This window comes from Lucilia cuprina, chromosome 2, assembly GCF_022045245.1.
Source record: "Lucilia cuprina isolate Lc7/37 chromosome 2, ASM2204524v1, whole genome shotgun sequence".
In the NCBI taxonomy this organism is placed as follows: domain Eukaryota; kingdom Metazoa; phylum Arthropoda; class Insecta; order Diptera; family Calliphoridae; genus Lucilia; species Lucilia cuprina.
The window spans coordinates 43403788-43422569 of record NC_060950.1 but is presented as its reverse complement, the minus strand read 5'-3'; the positions used below and the strand labels follow the sequence as shown (position 1 = coordinate 43422569).

The 18782-nt window shown below is 27.0% G+C and overlaps 1 protein-coding gene and 1 long non-coding RNA gene across 4 annotated transcripts in view; one reads left to right on the top strand and one right to left on the bottom strand.

The window, feature by feature from the left end:
- The window catches only part of LOC111687549 (stress-activated protein kinase JNK), a 236577-nt gene that overhangs the window by 47234 nt on the left and 170561 nt on the right, over positions 1 to 18782 (bottom strand). The window lies entirely within an intron of this gene.
- On the top strand, positions 13705 to 17580 carry LOC124421390. The gene is made up of 2 exons (XR_006941624.1): positions 13705 to 13888; positions 17454 to 17580. It is a non-coding gene; the product is annotated as an uncharacterized LOC124421390 (long non-coding RNA).

Here is an 18782-nt window from a genome sequence, read left to right as displayed (position 1 = left end):
CATCCTTAAATGATAATTAAGATATATGAAAAAATAGGCAAGGATAGTCCCATTGTACCTAAGCGAGTATACCAATATTTAAGCTTATAAAAATAAACTAAAAAATTTTTAATTATGTAAAAATATTTAAAAAAATATTTAAAATTTACCGTTATGTTTTTATGATTTTAAAATAATGTACATTTAATCTTTAGATTCTAAAGTTATATTCCAAAAATCAAATTTTACCCAGGCGACTACAGTGGGAACGAATGGGTAAAATTATCAAATGTGCCATAACATTTTGATACATATTATATTGAAAATATTTCTCTGCCAGTATTCGCGCTTTTAAAATATATTTAAAAAAATCATTCAAATTCCACAGGATTTAACATATTTTTATAAAAATGTGTTTTTTTTCATTTCTTATTCTTGTTATAATTTTTCTTATTACAATTTATTTTGAATATTTTGAAAAGTTAACATTTTTTGCTGGAGTGCAGAGTGGATTTCTCCAGCATTGTACGTAGCTTTATTGATTATTTAATATGAGTTTAATTGAGAAATATTGTTAATAATAATTAATAAGCAAATAAAAAGGATTATACAACTAATCATAAAAAAGACATGCATTCAAAAAATCCCCGTATAAATGTTCATGATTTTTTGGAAGATTCTCAAAATAGAATAGAAAAAAAAAACAAACATAACCAAATATAATTACTTTATCTCTTTGTTGTTATTTTTGTGCCTTTATTTATAATTTGTTGAGGAAATTTTCAGAGGTACTCAGTTATTTATGTGTTGATGCTAATTTTTAAGAAGAAACAGAATTATTGAAGAATACATATATTTAATAGGTCGGAAAATGATATTGTAGAAATCACAAACGAAATGACAAACTTGTATATACCCTTCTTACGAAGGTGAAGGCTATAAAATTAAATCAGGCATGTTTTCTTCTAGTATTGGTGAAATCTAAAAACGCGTTTCAAAAATTTTATTTTAAAGTCGCCTTTTAAAAAGTCTTGGATTTTAATCATGTTTTTTTGTTTTTTGTGTTTTTTTTTTCTTTTTTTGAAATCTCAATCATTTTCTTAGTCGAAGCTGTTGAAAATGGAAAATATCGCACGGTTATTTCACCTAACCCACATATAACAGAACCCTTGTAATCAAAATACAGGTCGCAATTTTAGAGATAATTAAATGAAATTTGGCACATTTAGTTATAATTATGTTTAGTATAGTCGTATCTCGACAAAAAGCTGTAAAATAAAGTTCTATACTAGTCTATACTTTCTATACTTTGACCCTAGCGATGGACGACATCGCTCGATTATAATTGTTTTTTCAATAGTTTTCTTTTATATTAACGATTTTCCTTTTTTTATACCCTACACCTTCATGTGAAGGTTTGCAATTTCTACAGTATAATTTTCCAATACTATAAAGTATATAAAATTCTGAATCTTTATAGATAGTGTAGTCGATTTAGCCATGTCCGCCTGTTGAAATTAATTTCTAAAGACAACAGATATCTTCGGGATTTTGCATTTAATGCAATTTTAAAAAAATGCATTCAAATATATGCATAAATAAATTAAAACTTTAATTTTTAATCTACCACACATAAATGCATATTTTTTTAGCTGTTGATTTCACCATGTTAAATAGTCCATAAAAATATGTACTTAGTTTTATAAAAAAATATATTTTTTGAAGAGGTTGAAAAAACTCTTAAAAAGCGAATTTTTCCACTAATATTTAAAATATTTGGGTAAATTAATTTGTATTTTAGGTCTTTCGTTGTGGGTTTTTTAAGCTGTTAACTTTAATCCGCCATATCTTTGGCGGCTTTTGCTTAAAATTAGAAGAAAATTGTACTTCTAAGATGTTAGACAATGTCCACATATATGAATTAAACCGATTAATGGCCGATTTTCTATTTTTACCTCGTGTACCAATACCCAACATACCCCGGTATGTATACAAGTTGTATGTCAGATATCGGACAAAAATTAAGTTTCTTTATAAACTTTATGTTTTATTATTAGAATTATATATATTCTTGTATCTTATGAAAAAAATTGAACTAAACAATAAATTTAGTTTCAAACACAGAGTCATGTTCATAAATTTGAATGTGAAATATTTGTGGACCCTTAACATTAACAAATATGGGCCGATTTTGACGAAATAAGTTTTTTATTGTATATTTTAGTAAAATAAAGTTATGCTGATAATAATAATTTTATTCTCATATAAACAAAAATATTTAAGTTTAAATTTTAAAAATTTAATTTTTGAACATGACTTAGCAATCTTTTTTTGCAAAAAAAGATCCCTACTAACGAAACCAAAAACAATTTCTTTAATGGTAATCGATTATATACACATTAATAAATAATATATAAAAAGTTTCGTTCAATTATGTTTCCCGGTCAATGAGTATAAAAGTCAAAATTTTGCATAATGTACGTTATGCAGGCGTTTTTCTTTAGGGTTTTATATATGATATTTTTGTTAATAGGATATAAAAAAGAAAAAATTGCTAAAATTTAATGGTTTATGATCAAAAACTATTTAATTTATATGTACAGACGTTTTATTAAATTAGTTTTAATAATTATCTGAATTATATGCTAGAAATGTGTAAAAAGATGAAATAGCCATATAAATTGTATAACATACCCGGGTATGTTGGGCATTGATGTACGTAATTTAACAAGACGGTTAAAGCTGTTTTTTGGGAGTCCACTTATATGAGGGCAATACGAAAGCATAAACCGATATTACCCATTTATAATACCGAACAAACCTTACATATAAGGAACAGTTTAAACTAAAGGTTTAACACAATAATTAATTGTATTTTTTTATTATCAAATATATATTTATTTTTTTATTGAATTTTTAGTATTAAGTAATGAATTGTATTTTTGAATTTTGTATTAATTGTTGAATTGCCAGTATTGTAAATGAGTTGTTAGTACTATCAAATGGAATTAAAATTGTACTACATTAATTTACATGATAATGAACTTGAATATTAGTAATTAATATAAAGAAAATAATGTTGCTAACGGTTTCTTAGAAATATAAAAGAATCTCCAACAAACTCTACAAGTTTGGCATTAAAATAGGTTAACTAACTAACTAAACTAACTAACTAAACCATGCCAGAGTGGAGCAGAATGGAATTTTTTTGAAAATAAATCTGGTATTTCTAAACGGCTGATCCGATCGGTATAAAATTTGAGCGTAGCCAAGTAGTATTCGAGTTTAAGTTTTTAAAGTTTTTTGAACCCCGCAGATGCCCCAGGGACGGCGCTGTGGCGGCTCTAAGTAGGGTACCTACGACATGTAAAATTTTTAAACTCGTGCCATTTTTTATTTTCTGAAAGCGTTCGACGAGATCTTGAAAAAACATGCATGTACATACTACTTATCTCTTATAATATTCGAGTTATAGGCATTTAAAAATTTAGTGATACAACAAAATTTCCAATAATATACAAAAAATTTCAAATCAATATCATTTACAGATCCAAAAATATACGTATTTTAATTTAAAAATTCAAAAAATTTTAGATTTTTGCCGTTTTTTTTTTGCCAAAAATGTGTCTTAACTCTTTTATTAATAAAATAAAAGAGTCCTTCCGAATATTACCTATTTTTTATCAGAAAACTGAAAGCAGTTTTGGAAACCTCAATATGTTTTATATTTACTCCAAAAGCATTTTCCCAGCCTTGAAAGAAATGTGGACCCTATGGGCAAAAATGTAAAAAATCCCATTTTTGGGATTTTCATTCCTATTTTTGGGAATTGCGGGATGCCCTATGACCTTTTAAATTTTTTTTTTGCATTTTCTTATTTGAAATGACCAATTTAACAAGCGTTTAAAATTTCATTGAGTTTTGTGGACAATTTTCAAAAATTATTTAGTTAATTATTTTATTAAAGACTATAACATTGTATATACAATAAAAAAATTATAATTTTATTATGAGCCACGCACAACAACACCCAAATCACCCCACACAAACCACTTTTCCCGCCCACCGAAATATAAAACACAATTTAATACAATATCATCAGTTAGTATAATAGCTTTTTTTATTTGAACTGTTTATCTTAAACATAATACAATTAATTCTTACAACCTACTTTTATAGGTAATTCCTAACACTACTTATTTTCTATAAAATAATCTGTCATATCGGTATACATATCCAGAAGGTAATATAAGTCCTTTAAATCTTCCTCGTTTAGAGATGATAAAGTTTCATAACAAATCCATCTTTTTCGCATAGTTGAATGACAGGATCAGAAGATAGAAGTAAACTATTAAAAATATCTTCATTCTGTGATTGCCTGGAGCATTTTCTTAAGCTGAAAAGTTGAACATGCTTAAAATCTCGATTCCTCACTTCCTGGGCTTCTTCTGTTAACTCTCCAAGTGGAAGAATATTCGATTCAATTATTATTTGACCATGACACAATACTTTGTGAACTGTTGGTGTTAGTTCCCTCCATGGATACAGAGATACAAGTAATTTAGAAATTTCAGATGTATATTCCCCGAAACGATTTCCATTAACTTTATGTTTACTATTCAGTGCCATTAAAATATTGTTAACTCTTCGAAGCAACTCCTTGTCGATTCCAGTTATTTTTGAAGTAATTTCAAAATCACGAAAAAACCTTCTCGCCGTATTACCGTCATTTGTACTACCGCAACTTGGAAGTGGTTTGTCGATGTTTATTCCCATCTGAACTTTAAATTCTTCTTGGGTTGTGCTTTTTTCCGCAGCTCTCAGTTCTTTCAATTCATCATTATTTTTTGTTGATTTAGTAAGATTCTCTGGCACACTTCTATATTTGAGGTCGTATGCTATGTGTAAAAAGTAATCCAAAAATCGTATTCTGGCATGAAGTGGTGAAATTCCGAAAGACACGACTTCTAATTAATACTTCTGCTTTTGTCTATATTTGAGAATTACGATTTTTTCTCATTACATATTGAGTATCTCCAGAAGAAAGAAGTTTCTGTTATGGCATTGCTGACCTTTCCATCAATCATTGTTAAGCTTAGCTGATATGATACGTTAATAGAGAATTCATTTATTTTTATGCAAATGGGATCCAGTGCATTTAATTTGTCTTTTAAATATTCTACTAAATCTTTTGTTGTTTTCTTTAACTCCTTTGTGTATTCAAATCCAATGGGTCTACAAAAATTTTTGGACCCGGAGTTGTATTGATCCATATATCTTCAAATGAATTTCCGATGCTTGACGATGATGGATTAAGGGAATATGAACGCATTCGTAATGGCACTAATGATGACATAAATACACTTTTGTAGTCTGCTAATGTCAGACTTCCACAAGCTTGTTTGTATTCTGGAAGTGCTGATAAACCGTCACATCCCCACTTACACATTAGGACAACAGTACAGTTATGAATTTTCCTTAGTTGGTCTTCTGAAAAGTCTGACACAATTCTTGATGCTGTGTTTTCGAGCAAAGATGATATATCAATACAAGCTTCCACATCATAAACAGTAATATAATTGTGTCCTTTTTCATGCAGAGCTTTCCTTAATATTTGGTACTTATTTCGACTGAGACCCAGTTCCAACATAAGCGCTATTGCTTCCTCTTCAGTAAAATTTGATTGTGATGTTGGAGTTGGTATACTTTCCACAATTCGCTTAAGTCGTTTTGGTGATGCATTAGGAAGAATTATTATTTCGACTGAGACCCAGTTCCAACACAAGCGCTATTGCTTCCTCTTCAGTAAAATTTGATTGTGATGTTGGAGTTGGTATACTTTCCACAATTCGCTTTAGTCGTTTTGGTGATGCATTAGGAAGAATAGTTGCAATATGTTTTCCTTTTTCAGTATTTCGTTAAATGCATCAGCAATTTCCTCATTTGAGACTGAAAAAAGTTTTTGTGTGACCCTCTTTTTTTACCTTGACTTGCAAGGCGCTCCTGTTGATGTGTTGTAAGTTGTGATTTCCGTAGTAGTTTCCATCCAACTACAAAATTTTAATCGAATTTTTATCTCCATCCACAGACTTACTTTTTACATCAAAAAGTTTTCAATTTTTGATATGCCTGTTTTGTCTACTTTTCTACTATATGTAGTTTTTATATAATTTGAAATGTCTTCAATTCTTTCTGGCCCTTTTGAAAATACACTCCATAAAACGGAACACAACTCTTCGTACTTTAATGTAATCTTTATTTTAGATTTATTAAATATGGTACTTAAAATCTGAAAAGTTTAGTTATATACAAATTCTTGTCATTTCCGATACAGGTATTCCAAAGTAAAAAATTACGAATTGTCTACCTATTAACTTAGGACTATATTACTATACCTGTAATTCAGTCATTGATATTCTTTATTAGTGAATGAATCGAAATTATCATTACCTGTATATTTTTATCTACATGATCATAAACGAAACAGAACGAAATGATCTGTCGAAAAATTTAGGTAAAAAATAGTTATAAATTTCGGAAAATTTAAGCATTCAATTATAAGGATAAGCAAACTAATAGAAAATAGGTAAATATAAGATTTAAATATGTTCTGTTATTTTTAATACTAAAATATGAATAAGATGAATTTAAAGGACACAGGTTTAAATGAACATATTTTTGAATGTAATTGAGATATTGGCTTGAAATTTTTTGTAAAGGGCCGAGATATTTCATATCTAACTAAAAATGATATTAAGGGATAAATATGGACTAAATTGTTGTAGCTATCTGCGACCCTATTAAAATTTTGATATAAATCATAGTTTTAGAAATTTAACAAATATGTAATATAAGACAAAATTTATGAACAAAACTCAATGAAATTTTCAACGCTTGTTAAATTTGTCATTTCAAATAAAAAAATTGAAAAGGTCAAAGGGCATCCCGCAATTCCCAAAAATAGGAATGAAAATCCCAAAAATGGGATTTTTTTGCTTTGGGATTTTAGAACATGTCGTCCAAAGATGAAGTTTTGATAAAAAATAGGTCATATTCGGAAGGACGCAGTGGCAACATTTTCAAAAAATAGGACAAGTTTTTTTACGCCAAAGCGTTCTGCGTAAAGATACCTTTTAGAAAACTATAAAATTGTTGTATGTTGTTAAAGAAAATTTTATTTTATTAATAAAAGAGTTAAGACACTTTTTTGGCAAAAAAACGGCAAAAAATCTAAAATTTTTTGAATTTATAAATTAAAAAACGTATATTTTTGGATCTGTAAATGATATTGATCTGAAATTTGTATATTATTGGAAATTTTGTTGTCTAACTAACAAGAAAAAAATGAGTCCATTTGGTCCAAAATTACGCCCGGTATTCAAAAAAAGGGGTACCAAGGTATGGTAAATTTTGTATCACTAAATTTGTAAATGCCTATAACTAGGATATTATAAGAGATAAGTAGTATGTCCAAGCATGTTTCAAGATCTCGTCGAGCGCTTTCAGAAAATATAAAACTAGTTGTATTTGGATAAAAAACAAAAAAAAATGGCACGAGTTTAAAAATTTTACATGTCGTAGGTACCCTACTTTGAGCCGCCACAGCGCCGTCCCTGGGGCATCTGCGGGGTTCATCTTCAAAACTTGAACTCGAATACTCCTTGGCTACGCTCACGCCAAATTTTATACCGATCGGATCAGCCGTTTAGAAATGCCAGATTTATTTCCAAAAAATTTCGATTCTGCCCCACTGTGCATGCTTAGTGATCAACGTGCTAACCACTTAAGCTATGAAAACCACAAAAATTTTATGTTTCACTTCTGGCAACTATTCAATTGCAACTTTGAACTCATTAAAAATTAAATCCCAAATTTATAACGTTTAAATTCACGACATTAAAAATTTCACAATTTTATTCACAATTGGGTTAAACTTCATAAACTACCAACTACTATTAATTTATTCAAACATTTTTGTTCATTTTAAAATAAATTTTCTAATATTAGTTCAAAATTATTCTCCACACGAATTTTTATTTTTTATGAAAATAATGCAATAATAATATTATACTTTTTCTTAAATTTTATAAAAATGTTGTAGTTTTATTTAATCATAATATAATTAATATCATTATGTTTAATTTCGCTAAAATTTAAGAAAAAAATATTACGGAAGGTTTTCGTACTTTCCCAGCAAAAACTCGGTAATGGGTTGCACTTCCCTAACCACTTACTTTTCAATGACTACTACTTCCCGTCTACATTACTTAGAAGTACTCTAGTAATGACTTTCTTCTAATCTCATATAGAAGTTCTTTATTTTCGGCTTTGTAATATTGTTTGCACATTTTATTCAATTGCGTGTTAGAAATTGTGTTTCACAAAAAAGAAAACAAAATTAGTTTTGTATGTGAAAACAATTATTTGACGCGCAATAAAATAGCTAAGCATTGGTGCAGTGAGTAGAATATTTGACTGACAAACCGAAGTCCCCGGTTCGTATTCTAGCTGGCTCTTTTTATTATTAAAAATAAAACAACTTACTCAACAACTGTTTTGTAAGACAAATTGCAAGTACTTCTCTAACTCCATATTTGTAAGCGAGCGTAGAAGTACTTGCCTCCAATGACATCACCGTGTTAAAATAATGACTCAAATTGCTTATAAAGAAGTAGTGCAAAGAGGTTTAATTAGCTTTTTAACACATTACTTTTCAATGTAAGTTTTTCCTGGGTTCGTAAAAATAGAAAAGGTTTTTATTAAATAATATTTCCTATTATACACGAAATTTTTGTAAATATTACGAAAATAGAAGTTACGAAAATTTTTTGTAAAGTTGAGCATGGATTATTTTCAGTGTACTGGTTGTACACATCCAAAATAATCACATTTACTTTTTATACCCATCACCTTTGTGAGAAGGTTTGTAATTTCTAGAATATAATTTTCCGACCCCATAAAGTATATATATTCTGGATCCATATAGGTATGGGAGTTGATTAAGCTATGTCCGTCTGTCTCTCTGTTGTCTGTGTGTTTGCTGAAATCAGTTTTTAGAGGACTCCAGATATCGGCGAAATCCGAATCTTGAATAATTCTGTTAGACATGATTTTGAGAAGATCGCTATTTAAAATCTGCAAAATCGGTCCATAAATACCGAAGATATGAGCAAAAATCCGAGACAACCTCTGAAAATTTCATCAAAAATTTAGATGTTTTATTCATGATTAAACAGAAATTGCAAAAAACAAAAACAAAATACATAATCATACGGTAAATTTTGTTATTGTACTCTTTATAAAAAAAGGCGGACCGAGAGCAGCAGAGCAAGAGTAGCAGAGCGAGAGCAGCACTAGTGTGTTTTTATTGGCTGGAAATATAAAATTAATTATGTGGAGCCTGGTTTAAGTAAGAAGACATAAAATTTAACTTTTTGGTACTTTTTTTTGTTTTTAAAAGGTACTTTTGGAATTTTTTCTAATATTGAACCTAGAAATATGAAATTAAGTATGTAGAGTCTGAATGAGGTGAGAGCTCATAAAAGGGAGCTTTTTAGTACTTTTTCGTTTTTCAAATAGTACTTTTAGAATATTCTGTAAAATTGAATCTAGGAACATAAAATTAAGTATGTAGATTCGGAATTAGGTGAGAACACATAAAACGGTACTTTTTCGTTTTTCAAAAAGTACTTTTGGGGTTTTCTATAATAATGAACCCAGAAGCATGAAATTAAGTATATATAGCCCGAATTACACTAAAACAAATCAATAGGGATTTTTTGGTACATTTTTGTTCTGCTTGTTGAAAAAAGTGATGTAAAAGAGGACTTTTTGGTACTGACTGTTCCTTTTAACACGCCATGGTGAAGGGTATAAAATATTCGGTACAGCCGAATATAGAACTCTTACATGTTTCTCTTCACATTATTACAATCTCAATAATTATAATCACCATATGAGTGATTAAAATTACTCATTTTCTCCTAAAGACAAGAACAGTGTTCCTCAGGAGAAAATTTCAAAATACTTTGCAAACTCTAACCAATTATTTTATGGTCCTTCGAAAAAACTGAACTGGTCACCTTAGTACAAAAAGTCGGCACTAACACAAAGAACATAAAAACAAGCACCAAAAAAGAAATAACTCAACTCGATCATCATTACCCTGCCAACAATTTCTATCCAGCTTAAAGTTTAAAACAATCTAATTTGATATAATCTGAGTGAAGAAACTGTTCCGACTATTTAATACTTACTTGATGAGTCGATTTCGTTTCAGTTTGAAGTCACTTTTTTATAACATAAAAGTGCGTAAAAATAGTAAATTTCAGTTTTGCCATAACGATAGAGAAACTGGAAATTGTTATGATTTTATACTATTTTATGTTATAAAAGTATAATAAATGTTTTTTATTTCTACTTTTTTATATTGTTTTACACTCACTAATTGATATATATTAAATTTTAAATTAACACAATTTATTACAAAATCTAAATTTCACAAGTGATCAGAATGAAATAAATATATTTACTGAAACACTTTTGTGCAAACACTTTTCCTTCTGAATTTTTGGAGCAAGAATGATTCTGCATTAAACTACCTTCTCATTGTATTAAAAAGTGTTCGTTTTTGAAATTTTTATTCTATCTCCTTATTATAATTTATTTTTCCTTTTGGTATATTAAAACGCACTTAAATTTAACAAAATTATGATCAAAATTAGAAAGTAAAGTATTTTGTTTTTGGAAATTTTTTAACTTAGTGCTGAGAAACATAAAATTGAATCTTTATAGTGACTATTTAGATCATGTATCCAAAATTAAACTCAAATTTGATGAGGTAATAAAAAATTTTCACGCTCAATTATATTAATTCAGATAACATGTCGATGCTGTAAGTTTAAAAAAATAGAAAAAATTTTTAAGTAAAATTTAATAAAAAATTTTAAAAATAGAAAAAAGTAAAAAGAAAATTAAGAATTAAAATAAAGTTAAGAAAAAGAAGAAAGAGAAAATAAACAAGTATGAATGTATAGTCGGACATTGCCGACTATATAATACCCTACACCAGTCAATATGTTAAAAAAGTGGATAATTTTTAAAAAATAAAACTAAATGTTTTATTTTGTTTTTTATTTGTTTTTTAACCGTATAGTGGAATATGTTTATTTTTTTTTTGTATTTTTTGACAAAAAAAGAGATTTTCTACAAGAGGGCTCATAGTAAGGGTAAATATCCTATCCTTATAAATTTTGGTAGAGGAATTTACGTCTACTTCAAGTTATTTATGTAGATTTTAATCGTTTTATTAAAAATTATAAGTGAATTTTGACCATCAAGACATTTTCTGAAGGGCAGCTTGTATGGGGACTAGGGTCAAATGAGGCCCGATCACTATAAAAAATAGTAGTGTCATTGGTATACTTAAAGGTATACTTTAAGGTCTAGAACCAATATTTTTGGGCGTTACAAACATAAACACAAACGCTTAATACCCTCCCCAATATAGTGGTGTAGGGTATAAAAAGAAGCAAAACGTGAAATTACAGAAAAAATCAGAAAAAAAATTTAAAAAAGGATTGAAAATTGAAAAAAGGAAGAAAAAAATTCACAAGTAAAAGAAAAAACATAAAAAACTAAATTAAAAGGAACAAGGAAGAGTGTTATATTCGGCTATGCCGAATCATATATACCCACCATCAAACCTCGTTTGACTCGAATGAAACTTACTTATGTCGAATTTCATCTATATACTCGTATATTTAGGCCAGTTATAAGCGTTAAAGTAATTTTCTGAAGGGAACCTTACATAGGGGGGTAGAGTCAATTATGGGTCCTCATAAAATTTGGAAGACAGAATTTGGTTCGTATTAAATTTATTGTGCCGAATTTCACCGCTACACTCGTTTTTTAAGCCATTAATGAGCGTTACAGTCATTTTCTAAAGGGGACCTTTTATGGGGGTAGGGTCAATCATGAACCGATCCTTATACAATTTTTTAGATTGATTTTGACTCGTATGAAACTTACTTATGTCGAATTTCATCTACATACTAGTATTTTTAAGCCAGTAATGAGCGTTAAAGTCCTTTTCTGGAGGAGGACCTTATGTGGAGGTAGGATCAATTATAGACCGATTTTCACAGTGATTTTGGATCGAATTCCATCGCTATATTCGTATTTTTAAACAAGTTATGACTGTTAAAGCTGCTTTTCAAGGGGCCACTTGTATGGGGGCTATCCGAAAACGTGGACCGATATTGTCCATTTTTAATACCAAACAAACCTTACCTAAAAGAAATATTTATGTGAAATTTCAACTCTCTAGCTCTTTCATTCGGACTCTATCGTGCTTTCAACAGACAGACGGACAGACATGGCTAGATCGTTTTACAATTAATTGAGGACCCAGAATATATATAATATATATATATATAATATATATATATATATATATATATAATATTATATATATAATATATATATATATATATATATATATATATATATATATATATATAATATAATATATATAATATATATATATAATATATATATATATATATATATATATATATATACTTTTTTGTGTCTATGACAAATATTTCGATACGTTACAAACGGAATGGCAAAATCAATATACCCCCATCTTTTTTGATGGTGGGTATAAAAAAGTACCGTTAAATTCATATGTGATAATATAGAAAAAGTGCCATTAAATTGATGTATTTATGTATATAATAAATATTATCTTATGTATATAATAAATGTTATCTGACTGATTCATCATCGAACAGCCCAAACTTTTATCTCATAAATTGTACTTTTTAACTTTCTAAAATATTCAACCTAGGAACATTAGTTTTAACATACATTGTGTTGAGTGAATAATAATCTGTAAGTGGGAACTATTTGGTACTTTTCTATTCTTCAAATGGTACCTTTTAGATTCTTTATAATGGTTAACCGAAACACATGATCCTTATTAAATAAGAATTTATTGAAAGAGATTTTTGTACATTTTCGTTTTTCCGATGGTACTTTTTGATATTTTTACGATATTTAACATAGATAATAAAAATAAAATTTAGAATGTAGGGACCTTAGTGAATGAGTATTTACTAAAATTAACTTTTGGTACTTTTTCATTCATCAAATTATATTTTTTGAATTGTATATAATATTGAACACAGAAACATAAAATTTTGTATTAAATGATGATCTATTACAGGTATTTTATGGTACTTTTTTTTCAAATATTACTTTCAAAAATTTTTATAATGTGGAAGTTAAATGAATGAAACTAATAATACAAGCTTCTTACTAAATGCGAATTTAATCACGTGATATTGAACGAATAAAACTGAAACATTAAAAAAATGTTTAATCAAATTTAATTTTCTATAAAAGTAAACAAAACTTTGAATGTATTTAATTTAAGTCAGGGTAGCTATTAAATACATAACCAAATACATAAAATATTTATTAATATATAAAATTAATATACAAAAGGTGCCGTTAAAATCATATGTATTCATGTATCAACGAAATGTTCTGGAAATTTATAATGAAATACATAAATATATTTCTTTATACATGAATACATAATCTCATACATATATATGTATATACAAATAAAATTAAATAATCTAAAAAGTTATTTTAAAAGATAATGCAAATCACCAGAACTCATCGAGTAAAGTACTTACAATTCTACTAGTAAGTCAAGTTGTTTTTAGTAGAGTTATTTATAGAATATTTATGAAAAAATAAAAATAAAAAGACGACACAGACTGGGGTTGAACTCAGTGCCTTCCGTCTACCAGTTGAATGCTACTCTTACTACACCACTGCTTTGTTGTTTTATTGTGCGTCAAATATTTTGATTTTTTTAAACTTTACCTACAAAGTAAGTCATTAATAAAGTACTTAATGGTAATCATTGTAAGCAAAGAATTTGCTGGGATGTACATTTATACATATATAAGAACGGAGAATCCATAAATGGCTAAAAAAAACAAATTTGAAGAGAAATAAGAGAATTGGTTCCTGCATATCTTCCCCTCATTTCTAAAGAAAGCAAAACAACCCGGAAGATTATAGTGATAAAAACTGTCCAACGACAAAAAGTAAAAAGGAAGCTCAAAATCAATTTTTCTTCTCAAATAGTCATCGGTTCAATTGGCGTGCACAAATTCTCTTTGATAATAAAATATAGGGATTGCAGTTTCGGTTTACAATAACAAGATATAGGGTTTACAGTTTCGGTTTATTATAACAAAATATAGGGTTCACGTGAACATTGTAAGTGTAATAACGTTGTGGTGTTTATTCTGCCAAGAAGTAGAATAAAATTAAAAAGTATATGTTTTTAAAAGTTAAGTTCAAAATTTAACTAAGAATTAGAGTCCGACCGAACTGAAAATTTTATTCGGTACCGAACTTTGTTCGGTTTTCAAAGTTCGGTGAACACGAACTTTTTTCTTAAAATAAAAACGCATTTATGATTAAAAAGTAATAAATTTATAACATTTAAAACCATAATATGAACATCCGGAATATTGTTTGAAAAGGGTATTTGATTAGTCAATTATCAACTAATTCCGAATCCCAGAGAATGAATTATTTCTTATAACAAACTATTTTTGTGAAATGCATATATATTAATACCTTTTTTGGTTTTTAAACGATTCATTGACAATGATATAATTCTCTGTAAGAGCACGAAGAGAAAAAACATGGTTGTGGTTAAAATTATGATTGTAGTCTAAGCATGTTATCGTTATTGTAACAATTTCAAAATATCATATTATGATTTAATACCGTCAAAATATTTCATCATGATATTTTTGTATTTATCATAATATTGCTGTACATGATCATATTATGATCCAAGGTGATTAAAATTTCGTTTAAAATATGTATCGAAATCAAAATAAATTTTATCGAATAAGTAAAATTACAGTTTCTAAAAAATAAAAAATATATATAATATAAAGATATATAATATAACATATATAAACAATTCTTAACACAATTCGCAAATTTTAATTTGCCGATTTATATGAAATTTTAGTTCATAAAAAAATAATTTCATAAAAATACTAGTATTTTTAAGCCTGTATATACTACAATACTTAACACAATTCGCAAATACTAGTATTTTTAAGCCTGTATACATATACTACAATACTTAACACAATTCGCAAATTTTAATTTGCCGATTTATATGAAATTTTAGTTCATAAAAAATAATTTCATAAAAATACTAGTATTTTTAAGCCTGTTATGAACGTTAGTCATTTTCTAAAGCGAACCTTATATAGAGGCCATGTCAAAATGTAAACCGATTTTGTCCATTTTGAATACTAATCAATCTGCAACAATAGTTTAGGTCCTATCGTTCATTTAAGAGACTGACAGACATGTCTAGATCGTTTGAGAATAAGGACATAGAAAATTTCAATTTTACAAATGAGATCAAAGATATATAGTCGAGACTATATAATTCATATTAAATATTTCACTTTTCTTAGCTTTTTAATCACTTTCTGGTTAACTGTTTTTCATATCAGCCGAAAAAACGAAAAAGGCGTTTTGTACCTATGTATATCGCAAATTAATTGTACAGTCAGGATGTATGATAACTTCTGTAAACAAATTTTCAGCATTTTTAAAACCTTTTGATGATGTAAAAATATGATAAATAAACATTTTATAAAAAGATCGGCGTTCGGTCAAAATTTCGTTAAACACCGAACATTGGCCGAACCTCACTTTTTACCGAACCCGTACCCGAACGTTCGGTCGAACACTATTATGAATACACATTACAGCACACAAAACACAATTTTGAAGAGGTAAATGAGAATAAGAAACAATTTTATACAATTCTACTGAATAATAAAAGTATAAGAGAATTGTATATAACACGATAATAAATAAATTTTCGAAACTAAATTAAATAGAATGTTGTTATTATTTATTTAACTAATAAACATTTATTTCAGTAACTGTAAAATATTAAAAGTTTTTTACCCTATAATCATTCGCGCGCTCTCTATATTAACCTTCAAAATTCGCCGGTAAAACTTAAGTGCGTTCTCTTGATTATTATGCAATTAAAGAACTTGTTGAAAGTTGTCACTCTCTTAAACAAAAACGAAAAAATAAAGAGAATAACACGTATACAATCAAATAAATAATAGGAACAATTTGTAATGGCTGAGTGCATTTCCTTATTCAAGCCTATTTATTGTAAGGTATTAACAAATACAAATCGACAAATTTCTTGAATATAGCGAAAAAAATATTTTGCTCTTAAATACTTAAACAGAAACATATGTTTTAGTTTGTATAATTTATACAATAAAAGGTACATGAATTTTCCTACAATAATTTAATAAGTAAATTTATTCATTTAAAATAAAAGTAAAGTATTAAAATGAAAAAATTATTTCAATTATAATTTTATAAAATTTAAAATTCATAATAATCAGAAAATGTTTTATAAAACGAAATCTCTAAAATAAATTTAATAACAAAAACAAAAAAATTTAATCTATAAAAAATTAAATAAATTTTAACTAGACTGAAAAATTTCAAAAAAATTAAAACAAACTTGTTTCATAATAAACAATTCTTTCTAAAGATCAAATTCCAATGAAAATCTAATTTTCGAATAAATGAAAATTGCCAAGTTTCAAATAACGAATAAACCGAATAATTTATGGCAATTAACCGATTAAGAAAAACTTATTATTAAACAACAAAATTACTGTATATCTTATACAAAATTCAATATTTTTATAATAAATTTACTTTCTGTAATAATTTCTTAATTACTTTTTTATAATAAACAATCTTTATTAGATCATTTTTATAACAATATTTCAGAAACATTGTAATAAGTTCTTCTAATTTATTTACTTCTCAGAATGGGTTCATGCAAAATCATTTCAGATTTCTGAAAAGAAATCTTGAAAATAATGATATCACCTTTACTTCTACATCAATTTTTGAGGATCAGTATCATAGTATTTCTAATAAGTTTTTCAGTAATACATAGTTATACACTAGTTCATTGGATAAATCTCAAAAACATAAATTTAATAAACTTAATTTCTTTATATAGAAGAGGATTTCACATGAAAATAAATAATTTCTAATATTTGAGAAAAAAATAATAGAATTGAATTTAAAGTAGTAGAAAATTATAATTTTGTTTGTTATTGGAAGAAAAATATTGTAGAAAAGAAATAACTATTAAAACAACACACACTTGCCTCTTATTCGATTAACCGAATAATTTTGAATAATTATAATTATTTGTCGAATAAACCGAATAAATCAAAAACCCGAATAATTGAATACTCTATTACATACTAATAATTGGTCAAACCATTTCATTATTAATCTAATCAGTTGGTTAAAACTCAGTTTAAAGTATATATTCTATTATTTTTGTTTTTTAGATTACAACCATCTAGTGCATTTACTCCATAGCTAAGCTATTACAAAACATAATAGAAAAAGACTTCTGCACCGCTTCTGCACCGAAAAAAATTTATATTACAAGATCCACCATTTAACAACGTTATAGTCCAAAAGAAAAACATTATTTTAGATTTGATTGCGAACATTTGCTTCAGTATTGTGAAAGGTGAATGAGAGCCAAACAGAAGATCAAAATTAATCTATATTAGAAGCAAGATTAAAAGAAATAGAAACAGGATGGACAAAAGTGGATACTTCTTATCAAAAGATAATGTTATCTCAAGATGACTTAATTGATACAGAAATTAAAAACCAGGCAAGAGAAGAATTTGATGCTTGAACAGAAGCATATGTCCAGACCTCATCGCAAATTGTTGAGTACCTTAAAAGTATGCGATACAGTACAAATGACAATGTTCCAATTAACATCTCGACCTTCTATGACAAATCAAAATCCAATGAGCGATAGTTAAATTAATTATCAAAATAATTGTATCAAGCAAGTTTTGCACCTATAACCAATATAATTACCAAATTTGTAAAAAAATAAAAATACATATTTTTTCCAAATTACGAATTAATCAGAACAATTAATGTCAATAATTGAGACAAGATTTAACATTGATTAATTCATTAATTGAATAAATTAATTGAATAAATTAATTGAATAAATTAAACATTTAATAAACATAAAATTGATTTTTTATTAATTTATTAACAAATAAATTAAACTTTTTGATAGAGAATTATTTAAAAATCAATTAAGAAGGTGATTAAAACAATCAAATTATTAATCGATAAAACACAACGTTAAAGGAATACTAGACCTTTAACAATGCGCTCAGCATTTACACAAATTATCACGTTATTGTCACAATTTAACATATAAAGTGTTTCATAAATTGTCAAGAAACTTAAATATTATATACCTAAAATTTTATTGACTATTTAAGAATTATAAATATTGCTAGCACCAAAATTCAAAATAAAATTTTAAAAATAAATCTAAAATAGAAAAGAAGGCCAGAAAATTGTTTTCAGTCAATTAAAAAATTAATTGAATTATTTAAAAATTTAATCAAAATTTTACACTTAAGTTTCAAACATTTTCAACAAACGAAATAATTAAAACAAATAAAAATTTGTTTAAATAAAAAATAAAGAAAATTAAAATATGTTAATTGAAAATAAACTACCGATAATTTTTTCTGTATATAAAGGCTAAATTTTATGTTTCTCAGTACTAAGTAAAAAAATTTGCAAAAACAAAATACATTACTTTCTAATTTTGATCATAATATTGTTAA